Source organism: Cheilinus undulatus, linkage group 22, assembly GCF_018320785.1.
Source record: "Cheilinus undulatus linkage group 22, ASM1832078v1, whole genome shotgun sequence".
NCBI lineage: Eukaryota > Metazoa > Chordata > Actinopteri > Labriformes > Labridae > Cheilinus > Cheilinus undulatus.
The window spans coordinates 35464160-35476741 of record NC_054886.1 but is presented as its reverse complement, the minus strand read 5'-3'; the positions used below and the strand labels follow the sequence as shown (position 1 = coordinate 35476741).

Genomic DNA, 12582 nt, shown 5'->3' with positions numbered 1-12582 from the left:
AGCAGTCAGCCCTAGTGCTGTGGGGATGCCTCTCAGCAGCATCATGCTGTGGGGATGCTTCTCAGCAGCATCATGCTGTGGGGATGCTTCTCAGCAGCATCGTGCTGTGGGGATGCTTCTCAGCAGCATCATGCTGTGGGGATGCTTCTCAGCAGTCCACCCTGGAAGGCTTGTAACCTTTCCACAGACTCAGAGCTGGGATTACAACCAAGGGGGGCTCTACTGAATCCTGACTTGAAGGTGAATATTTATAGAATCACTAATTTTACATCACAGATTTTTATTTAATCTGTTTTATTTAATTTAATCTGTTTTCACTTTTACGTTTAAGAGGTTTTTTTTAATTAATTTTTTGGTCAAAAAGCCAAATTATATTGACCATGACTGATTTATAAACCAATAAGAGTGCAGATTATTTTTGCAGCCCCTGCTGAAAAGCAATGCTAAATCTGTTAGCCTCTTAGTGGCCATTTTCATTGTGTGTTAGCATCAAGCTAACAACTGTCCTCATCCATCTTTTATAAATTCAAACTTTCTTTGAATAGTTGCCTGTGACTTTAAGAGTTTCCTTCAGTTGTCCGTCCTTTCTTCCTTCCTCTCCCCTGCTCTGCTCTAATGTCACTGGTGTAGTGTTTATACGCCGTTGTCATACTGTTGATTATTTAGATAAAGAAAGTGTTGTTTTAAAGCGTCAGGATTCAAAAGTATGAACATCTAGGCATCTGAACAAGGCCATACTGTATGCATACTGTTACATAATGTTTTTGGTAGCAGAGAGGATGAGCCCACGGTTCCTCCTCAGCGCGGGGGTGGCTCTCGTGTTGTTGTTATTGTTGGCTCTCTCAGATGTAGCCGCTTGGCTAACGGCGGTCCGTGCAGCCAGCCTGTAACCACAGCCACGACCGGCATCTCTGCTCCGAGTCTGGAAAAGCCGTCTGCTCCCGGCCTGTTCAAACAGCTGGTTAGTTTGGATAACGGCAGCTCTAAAACTAGCCGGGCCGGTTCAACCAGACACACTCACACCTCTCTGAGTGTGTGTTAGGATGCCTGTGCTGTGATGTCAGGCTCACCTAGACTCACTCACAATAAGATGAGAACAGTCCGGTATCTGTCTACAGCCTTATCTCTGTGTCTGTCCCTCTGTCTGATTACACGTTCTCCAACACGGGACCGTCCCGCTTAGACGGGACGTTTCTTTGAGGATCTCTGCTGTGTGTTTTTGTCACACCGGCGTGACTTTGAGCTTTGTTGACAGAGCAAACAGACTCACACTAACTCTGTTTTGGCTCTGGAGGCTGACAAAGAGAAATTCTATTTGATTCCATAGCTTAGCCGTTAGCATGTAGCAGGAACAGCGCGGTTTGACAGTTTTTAAGTAGTAAATAGAAATAAAGTGTGCAGGCTGTTAAACTGACTTGTAACTACTCAACTGAACGGAGGCCACATATCAGAGCAGGATTAATCTGCAAAGAGGGAAGGCTGTTGGAGCTAGCTGCTAATGTTAGCCTCGCTGTAGAGAGTATACAAGGCTCACATCACACCCACTATTCCAGTGACCCTGTGAGGAATTTGACTGTTTTCTAAGGATTTCTCCTCAGTCAGGAGCATCCTCAGACTAGTCAGCTAAACACATTTATAATCTGGTGTGTTGAAGCACTGAATCTCTTGACGAGCTCACACCAAAGCTGAAGTTGTGCTGATCTCTGATCTCCTGCTCTAATGTGACCTCTGTAGTGTTATGTGAACGTAATGTGTGTTTCCTGGTTAGTCTTTAACACCTTTAGTTCCAGAGACTGAACCTTAATGACTTTATAACTCTACAGTCTGAGTTTGTTCTTGTCTGTCCACAGTGTTAGCTTTATCAGGGCTGTACGTTAAAACTGAAGAGGAGACCCCCGGTCTGTCGGTGGAGTCCAGCTTTAAAGCTTTATTGTTTCCACACAGCAGAGTCAGCTGGCTCAGGTATGATAGGTATGAGCTCAACCTGGCATCGGACATTTCCCTTTGTTCCCTCTGTAATTAAAGACACGTGTGATCAGACAAAGGAGCCATAAATGGCTGAATTTTCTACATAACCTTGGCAGGCTGACATCAGACACTATGGCTGCGTTTCTGCCAAAGTACAAAGAGCTTTAAGTCCCAGGAGCTTTTTTTTTTTTCCTGGATTAGAGTTCGCTCCAGGCGCTGATCTGGGTCTGCAGTGGAAACACAGAGCAGATTAGAGGTAAGAGGAGATGTAGGTAGGGTTTCAGGGGCATGGCATTCACTTCTCTTTGGCATCACAAAAGCTCAACCCCATCACATATTTTCAGATTAAGCCTGACTTCCCTACCCTAACCTGACAGACAGTTTCCCACATCCATGGAATGGGATGTATTCCACACCCATCAGGGAAGCACCCATGGGCTGTGTTTGGGAAGGGCAGAAACTTTCTAAAAGACCTTGGATTGCTGTCTCACACCTGTAGCTCCGCCTCTTTCTCCTCAGATTGTTCTGATCATTCTCTGAACCGGCCTATCAGCTTGGAGCTTTGCAGCATGGACTCTAGACCAGTGGTTCTCAAATGGTGTGGCGAGGCACAGACCAGTCTAGGTGTGCCTTGGGGATCTGGCTGGACCCCTGAAAACCCCCAGAGAATGGACCCTCCCCAGCTGTGATTTACTGATGAGTGTGCGTGTTGGATCAGTAGCATTGGTGCTAGCATCCTGGCTACCAGTTACCTCATTTGGCAAGCTATTATTGGGTTGAAATGATCATTATTCGTACTACTTCTAACCAAGGTAACCAGTTTTTCTACCCATTTTGCCACTAATTTTGTCAACTTAAACCATTTTTGGTGCTTTTTTGCAATTTTGCAACTTTTTAAAAATACTTTTGACCCATTTGTTGCAACTTGTTTTGGAACTTTTTGCTACATTTAACCCATTTTTGCTACCTTTTTGAAAATTTTTTTGCCTACTTTTGCTATTTTTTATACATTTTTTTGCCCAATTTTTTTAAACCACTTTTGACCACGTTTTAGCAACTTTAACCATTTACTGCCACTTTTCTGCCACTTGTAACCATTTTCACTCACTTTGCCTTTGTTTTGCCACTTTTTTGCCTAATTTTGCCCATTTTTTAACCATTTTAAACCATTTTAACCACCTTTTAACAACATTTAACCCCTTTGTCCACTTGTAATTCATTTTTGCAACCTTTTTGACACTTTCAGCATGTTTTGCCACTATTAATCATTTTTTTGGCCTCTTATGCCAGTTGTTAACCATTTTTGACTTTGTCTTGCCACTTTTACCCAGTTTTGCCATGTTTTATCATTACTTTAACCAATCCATGCCACCTTTTGCCCACTTTAGCCACCCCCAGTTGCCTGGGCCCAAGAAACCTCTCCACTTTATCCCCCTTATGAGCCACCTTAACTGTTATATTATTTAAACGTCTATTTTGTATTGATATGAATTTGGTGTGCCTTGAGATTTTGGCTTAACCTTAGGTGTGCCTTGGGTAAAAGGTTGAAAACCACTGCTCTAGACAATCCAAAGACTTCACAATGAGAAATAGTTGTAAAAAAAAATAACTTAGAGGGCTCTTTGCTCTTTCTGAAAGTCCCTGCTGGTTATTTAATCTGTAATGTTGAAGGTTTGCCCTGAATATCTCTGACAAGAGCAGAGTCCTGATGAGAAACAAGACCTCCTCTTCCTGAGGATTTTCATGGCTGGTGTCCATCTTGAATAAATGTCCAAGAATCTGTAAAAAGGAAGTCACTCTAAACCTGCCTGAGAATCTTTCAGTTTTGAGCTTTCTTTTGCACCAGAGTGATCCAGTTGTAGCTGTCTGTATTAACGCTGACACCTTGATTGTTGGTCGAGGTGCTCCTCCCCTGGGCATGGTCTTTTTGGACGTATCTGAACATGAGGTACAGAACAAGCCTGTCTGCTTCCTGTCGAACCCTGGAGCTAGGTGTTAGCATCGAGAATGCAACCAGTCCATCAACCGGAGCAAACAAGTGGTCGGCTGATCCCAGCGTGCGTGTATGGATAGAGACGGGGAATCTGGAGTAACCGGTTGTGATTGGCTGACAGGAATCAGAGTAGCATCACAGGACTCGACAACATCTCCTGGTTGAACAGCTGGATTAGTCCAGTGAATTTAGTCCAGCTCGTTGAACCAGGGGAATTTGTCCTTCCCGTCTCATACCCTAATGTGTTTGACCTTTGACCCACACTGCTCACTGAAAGCCCCTCTTGTTCATGTGATAATCCAACGGTTTGTTAACTTTATGTATCGTTTAACATTTACAAATATTGTCATCTCCCCTCGTGACCGTCTAAGTGTTTGAAGTCTGACTTTATCTGTGGGTCAGTCTCAGAGACACAGGGCCTGTTTAGATAAGGTATTATCAGGGATTAACAACACGCTACGGGCATGTCATCATGTGTTCCTCCTGCTGGTTGTTTTCTAGGGTGGAGATTGATAAGGAGTGAGCCATCACTCATCTTCCTATCTTTGTTTGGAGCTTTGAACAACAGTGGCACACAAACCAGTCGACTACCCGCCTCATTGGCTGTCAGAATAGTTGTTGGTCACATCCCTAGTTTCGGCCGTTCAGGTATCACCTGATGCTACTGTGGTCCCTCCTCTGATTCTATCAGCCCACACGTCAGTTCTTTACAGTGGTTTGGTCTCCCTCTGCTGTGTGCAGTGGAGCTGCTGATAAGAACCAAGAGGGGGATGATTGGCAACAGATAAGAGGGTAGCGGTGCCTTTTTAACAGCTTTTCTCCCTCATGTTGTCAGAAATAGCAGCTCAGTTTAAGATGATGAGGGGGTCATGATGTGTCGTTCATCAAACATTCGGCTTTAAAGAGCTTTAGTGATTCCTTAATCGATCGTCCTCACTGATTCCAGCCCTTATTGATACCACTGTTGACACCTCTCTATAGGTACCGCTGTATTTATGCATCAGAAAAAGTCATCAAATGAAAGAGTTTTCATATAATTTTTCACTTTATTATAAACTAGGGTTGAACCATTTGGGAAAATAATCTAATTTTGATTTTTTCCCCCCAGTATAGCAATCGTGATTTGACATGCAGTTATTTCAGAAGTTCCTTATATTGTGTTTTTAATCATTCTACATATAACTAACTATTTATTAGATAAAACAAGGGCTGAACAGTTTTGGAAAACATCTAATTTTGATGATTTTCATTTGTGTTGGATAGGACTTGATGTATTGAAGGTAGTTATAATTTTTATGTATTTAATAAGAAAAATCTAGAAAAAGTAGTATTTTTGTAGACTATTCTTAAACAATGCCTGTGGATGATTGCATGACATCTCTGCTGCAAAAGAGTTTTAAACTGGTATTTTGATGCAAATTTCAGGTTGCACCAGGCTGTATCGTGCCCTATATGAGCCCACTCACATTGGTAAGAATGAGTTTTGTCAGCACTGCTGTTTAGCTTGTGTCTTTACAATCGAGGGATAAAGTGCTGCTCACAATCCTGATCCTATTTAAAAGTAGGGCTGGGAAATTAATCAAAAATTAGATTAAACTGCAACACGGCCTGTTGCAATATTTCTTTAACCTAAAATTTGTGTCAGAACACCGGTTTAAAAACTTTATTTCTTGGTGAGATGTTATGCATGACTCATCATGCAGTCATCTACAGACAATTTTTTAGAATAGTCAACAAAAATCCTACTTTTTTATGTTTTTCTTATTAAATATGAGAATGATATAAAAATTGTAACTCCCTTCAATACATCAGTTTCTATCTAATTTGCAATACAAGTGGAAATCATCGCAATTAGATATTTTCCAAAACTGTTTAGCCCTTGTTTAATCTAGTAATGTGTTGGTTATAATACAGAGTTATTAACTGCTTGTGTTCATTGGGACAAAAAAACACAATATAAGGAACTTAAGGAATAACTGCGTATCAAATCACAATTGCAATACTGGGGAAAATAATCTAAATTAGATTATTTTCACAAATTATTCAGTCCTATTTTATCGAGGGGAACTTTGAGTTCAAAGTGTCTTTTCGACTAGCCTAGCTGTTGTTGCTAACTGCTTGTTAGCCTGGTGTCATGTGTTGATGAATACTGGTGTTACTGCAGTGTTTTACCTTGTTTACTGCACAGCTCCTGACTTCCTGGTGTTTAAGGAGCCCAAAATAACCCAGTATCTCTGCTCTAGTCTTAGAAGCAGTACAAAGAAACTGGGATCCTTGTTGTTGGGTGTCAGTACCACCTGAGGGAGGCGTGTTCTTCATCGTGCAGTCTGACGACCGCTGCCATCTACTGGCTTTTTGGGGGATAGCTGTGTACGTTGATATTGCTGTCCATTGATTGTGTAACATCTGCAAAGTGCACGTGACAATACTGCCGTATCAATTTTACGAGCACAGACACTTGATTCACATGTTTAACCAATGACTGGGAGTCTTTTTCCTGTCAAAGATAAACAGATTAACTCCCAGACAGCTTTTATCAGTCTGAGGCTAATCATCAGGATCTCTTAGCCTTGATTCCATCACTCCGAGCAAGGCTGGACCGACAAAAATAAAGCCATGCTTTTGTTTAGAACCAGAATCCAGCAGATCATGTCTGTGGACAGGCCGGTCTTTAATTCATGCTTGCACAGTTTACATCTACAACCAATCAAGTCCAGATGAAGACGCCCCAGACCGGCTCTGTACGCAGTCTGACCTATCAGATATCAAACTGTTTTCAGTACACATCGAGGTCCGTCCAGACAAAGCATCACCGTTCAGTATCTGGATGCACAGATCAGATCTAAACTCCTGTTAACGATCATAGAAACAGGGTCATTCTGCAGGTTTTTTTTGCTAATTAGAACAGTTCCTGTTTGTGCTGGACTTTTCTGATTGGTGCTTTAAACAACCATCCAACATGCTCAGAGATGTGCCAGTAAAAACTGAACAACAGCACCATTTAAAGTGACAGGATCACTAAAGTTAGTGAGGTTTGTCCTCTAGGTAGTGTGAATATTTGCACCACTTTAGAAGAAAATCCATGAAGATTTAGTGAAAAGAAGAGAAGTGACAGCAGCTGAATCATAAAGAATGAAGTTTCTATGGTAGACTTTTATAGAAAGTTCACAGTCAGGACAGCCAGTCAACCATTAACAAACATTCACTTTCAGTCAGATAGCCCACAGTCCCGTCTTAATGACTGTAATAATTAACGTCAGTTAGGGTGAAATCAAACGCCACAGTCCGCCTCACTGAGCCGTTTACCTGCTGTCATGTGTTCAATAATGAAACTGTGATGTGAACAGCACTAAAGAAGAGTTTACGGTTTGTTAGGTAACTTTGTGATCCACCTGTAGATCAGCTGACCTGCTGATGACATCATAGCTCGGTCCGTATGTGCGTGACTTTATTTGTTTGTTTTTGCATGAACGTCCTGGGCGTGCCGGCTCAGTTTGCATTGTTGAGCTCTCTCTGCTCCGAGAGACGGAGAGGAAGGTTTCATATTCACACACACAGTATAGCCCACAGGCAGCACAGGAAGTGTGTGTAGACCAGCACGCTGACGGACTGTGAAAGCAGATTTCTACAAAATATTACCAATTAAATAAGAACCTGTAATGTGAGATTAGAACCTGTGCTAGCCTGAAGTATTAAGACGCCTGTGTTTGGTTAATCAGTATCCGTGGCTACCATTACACCATGAAGGCAAAAGAACACTCAGAGAAAAGGTTGTTGAAAAGTCTAAGTCAGAGGATGGAGACGAGTCTGAGAACGTCCCCCAGAGTTCAGTTAAAGCTATCATGGAGAAGTGAAGGACTATGTCCCATGTGTAAATCTGCCTAGATTAGACCATCCTCAAGAAGGAGACTAGTGAGAGAGACCACCCTAGAGACCTCCCTAGTTGGGATTGATTGATGATATCAGTGTGTGTGTGTTGGCTCAGTAGCATTGGTGCTAGCATCCTGGCTAACAGTTAGCTCATTAAGAGCTGAAAAGCATGGAAGGCTATTACTGGGTTGAAATCGGTGTGAAAGTAATTAATTCGTGCTATTTTTAACCAAGTTAAATTATTTTCTACCCATTTTTGGCTCTTCTTTTGACTGCTTTTTTTTTGCTACTTCTTATTACTACTTTTGACCCATGTTTGCCACTTTTTAGAACGTTTTAGACCATTTAACCCATTTTTGCTACTTTTTTGGAACTTTTATGCCACATGTAACCCATTTTTGCTACTTTTTTGCCACTTTTTGCACAATTTTGCTATTGTTTAGCCATTATTTTGCCATTTTCTCCCATCACTGTTAACCCCTTTTTACCATCTTGTAGTAACTAACCATTTTCGCCACTTTTCTGCCACTTGTGATCTATTTTTCCACCTTTTTGCCACTTTTTTCCCACTTTTGCCTTTTTTTCTTATCACTTTTATCCCATTTTTACCACCTTTTTACACGGTTAATCCTTTTAGGCCAATTATAACTCATTTTTGCCACTATTTTGACACTTTCAACAAGTTTTGGCCAATTTCAACCCATTTGTTGGCCACTTTTTAACAATTTTCGCCCATTTCTGACTTTGTTTAGCCACTTTTTGCCTACTTTTGCCATCTCCATGATCCCCCAGTGGTCTGGGCCCCAGACAGCTCTCTCCTTTATCTCCCCTTACAGGCCACCTCGACTGTGACATTATTTTAAAAGTCTATTTTCTATCGATTTAAATATGGTGTGCCTTGAGATTTTGGCTTAACCTTAGGTGCGCCTGGGGCGAAAAAAGTTTGAATACCACTGCACTAAAGAAACAAATAATATTTGTTAAAAGTTTTTTTTTTTCCACCCAATTTTGTCACTATTATTTGCCCCCCATTTTTATCACTTTTCCCCACCAATATTTGCCAATTTAAACTCATTTTTCTAATTTTTTAACCATTTCCAAGACTTCTTTCTGACTGTTTTTCTCACTTCTAAACCAATTATTGCTTCTTTCTGCATATCGTTGGCTCTGTTGACCCATGATTACATCTATTACCCTGTTTTCAACCCTTTTTGCACCCATTTTAACTACATTTGACTATTTGTTATGCCCATTTTTGCAAGTTTCTGCCAATTTCCCTGCCTTAGTTCACCTATTTTGCCACTGCTTTTTTCCCTCTTTTAAATCCCATTTCACCAAAGTTTCCACCCATTTTTGCCACCTAAATCCCCTTTTGCCACTTCTCATGCCTGTTTTTGCCATTTATTGCTGCCTCTTTTACCTATTTTTTGGGATCCTAACCCTTTTCTCCTACTTTGAAAATCCCATGTCACCTCCTTTTCCACCATTTTTTGCCATTTTTTTTTAGCTATTTTCAATCCATTTTTATTCTGTTTTCCCACTTTTCACCCATTTCATCTACCTTATGCCACAAAATACAGCTTGTTTCCTCTTTTTCGCCCATTTTTGCCACTCTTGACTGCCTTTTGCCCATTTTAGTCACTCTCCACTCATTTTTTTGTCACTTCTCACCCATTTCTGCTACTTTCTGACCATTTTTCCACTTTTTCTCCCCATTTTTGCCTCTTTTCACCCACTTTTGCTGCTATTTAATCAATTTTTGCCCTTCTTTTTACCATTTTTTGCAACTTTTTGTCCATTTAAGCTACCTTTTGCCATTATATACCACTTGTTTCCTTTTTTCCCAATTTTTGCCTCTTCTATTTTCCTTTTTTTCCCATTTTGCCCTTTTTCACATGTTTTTTGCCACTTTTTGCCCATTTAAACTACCTTTTGCCACTAAATACCACCTGTTTCCTCTTTTTTTTGCCCACTTTTGCCACTTTTGACTGCTTTTTGCCCATTTTAGTAACTTTTCAATCATTTTAGCCACGGTTTTGCCACTTTTTGACCTTTTTATATCAATTGTATCTTGTTTTTTTGTCATTTCTCACCCATTTCCCAATTTTTCTCCCCATTTTCGCCTATTTTCACCCATTTTTGCTGCTTTTTTACCATTTTTTGAAATTTTTACCATTTTTTTGAAAATTTTGTCCATTTAGGCTACTTTTTGCCATTACATACCACTTGTTTCCTATTTCCCCCAATTTTTGCCTTTTCTTTTTGACAAGTTTTTGTCCTTCTTTTTCGAATTTTTTTTGCCACTTTTTGCCCATTTAAACCACCTTTTGCCATTATTTACCACATGTTTCCTCTTTTTTTTTGCCCATTTTTGCCACTCTTGACTGCTTTTTTGCCCATTTTAGTCACTTAACTCATTTTTTGCCACAGTTTTGCCACTTTTGGACCATTTTATGCCGATTGTAACTTGTTTTTTTTGTCACTTCTCACCCATTTTTGCTACTTTCTGACCCTTTTCCCATTCTTCCTCCCCATTTCCACCCCTTTTCACCCATTGTTCTTGCTTTTTGACCATTTTTGCCAGCTTTAACTTACTGTTATTGCTACTTCAAGCTGTTTTTGCAACTTTTCAACACTTAGATTATGGCTCTTGCAGAGGTATTTTTCAATAATTTGGCTCTTTGGTTGAGTAACACTGGTGTAAAGCATAAAAAAAAAGTTTGTATCAAACTGGTATTTTGACACTTTTCAGCTGAAAGAAATATTACACTGCGATTTAAAAACTGCAGCATGCCATACTGCGATTTAATCTAATTTGCGATTAATTGCCCAGCCCTAGTTCAACCACCTTTAGGTACAGTGGGGGTCCCTGGTCTCTGGCACCTTTATTTTGGGGGTCGTGGGCTGAAAAGGTTGAGACTCCATGGTCAAGAGGAAGAAAGTTCTTTGGTCTGATGAGACCAGAATGGAGCTTTTTGACCATCAGACAAAAACACACAAACACACCATCCCCACTGTGGAGCACGGTGGTGGCAGCATCATGCTGAGGGGATGCTTCTCAGCAGTCAGAGCTGGAAGACTTGTAACCTATCCACACAGACCCAGAGCTGTGACTGCAGCCAAAGGAGACTCTACCGAATCCTGACTAGAACGGGGAATATTTATGCAGTAATTTATTTCACATTACAGATTTTTATTTTCTTGGCTTTAGTTTGTAGAAATCTGTTTTCACTTTGACAGTAAAGAGTTTGTTTTTTTGTCAAATAAAAGCAGCGTACAGAGGCCGTCAGTGTTCACTACAGTCAGACAGAAGTTTGGTTTATCGGCTGTAAGCAGCAGTGTGAGTGCTGGAATGTCAGCCATGTGTTTATTAGAGACTGCAGACAGCTTAATTACAGATCAGCCTCCGACACACACACACACACACACACACTCACACACACACTAAAGCTGATGGGGATGTAATCACTGATCAATGACATGATCAATCTCTCTAATCAGAGTCTCTGATTGGGTTAAGACTGTTTGATCGATGACTGACAGGCTGATCAATAACCATTATCACACTCACAAGTGGAGGAATTCAGTGTTTAACTACCCGTGTGTGTTTAAGGGCCTGAGGCGGGGCGATCGACAGAGAGAGAGAGAGAGAGGTGGAGAAAAAGAGAGACAATCAGATGTAAAAAAAAAAAGACAAAAGGAAGAGGGAAAATGAGACCGCCGTGGTTTCCATAGCGACGAGGAAACACACAACAGACGGCAGGAATGTAAAGAGAGACGGAGAGAAGGGAAAAGAGTGGAAAAAGAAGGAAAGAGGAAAAAATGAACAGAGGAGGAGGAGGAGGGAGGCGTACTGACAGAGAGAGGAGGGAGATGGGAAAGAACGGCAACAATGGAGGGAAATCAGGAGGATTAAAGAAGGTAAAAGAGAGAAGAGAAGAGAGGAGGAGAAAGTGAAAGAGCCATGTAAAAACTAGAAAAGAGGTTTCAGATTACTAAAGCAGAGATGAGAGAAGAGAAATTAAAGAGACGAGACAGGAGGAGGAAAAGGAGAGGCATCTGGGAGGCTCTGAGAGGGAAATGTGCTGAAAGGTAAATCCACGAGTGGAAAAAGAGGAGGAGAGGAGAGAAAAAAGAGCGGGAAGGGAAAAAGCTGAGCTCGTAAAAAAGGACGGGGTGGAGCGCCGGGAAAACCAGGAGATGAAGAGTGGTTAGAGCATGAAAGTGAGGGATGGAGAGAGGAAAACCGAGAGGGAGGGAGAGAGGAAGGAAGAGGAGACGACTGTAGGAAAGCTGAAGTGCTCCAGTCACATGGTAGTTAATGCACACTGTTAATTTAAATACAAATCAAGCTTTATTTATAAAACAGTTAGAAAGGGCTTTTTTAAAGACGCCTTTAATTTAGAGAGGAGGACTGGGACTACAGTCAGAAACAGGGATGGGAGAGTGGGGGGGCAGGAAAGGAGCCACAGGCGGGACTTGAACCCGTTAGATAAACATTTTTTTGCTTAGTTAACACATTATTGTTGAAATACTTTAGTTTACTTTGAAATGCACCTTTATTTTAGCCTAGACTTTAGTGAACTCCGTCCCACTAGGGGGCGACTGAGATTTTAAGCCTCATATTTCTGTGGAACTCCATCTCTGGGTTTGAAGTGAATGATTCTGATTGGAGGAAAACACATGAAAGAAAATAAATAATAATTCACTTATAGTCCAGAAATAGCAACAGTGAAGGAGTGAGACTGAAA

At 41.1% G+C, this 12582-nt stretch overlaps 1 protein-coding gene across 2 annotated transcripts in view; it reads left to right on the top strand.

Moving 5' to 3' along the window:
* Positions 1-12582, top strand: part of kif1c (kinesin family member 1C) — a 55796-nt gene that overhangs the window by 20356 nt on the left and 22858 nt on the right. The gene's annotated exons all lie outside the window — the stretch shown is intronic.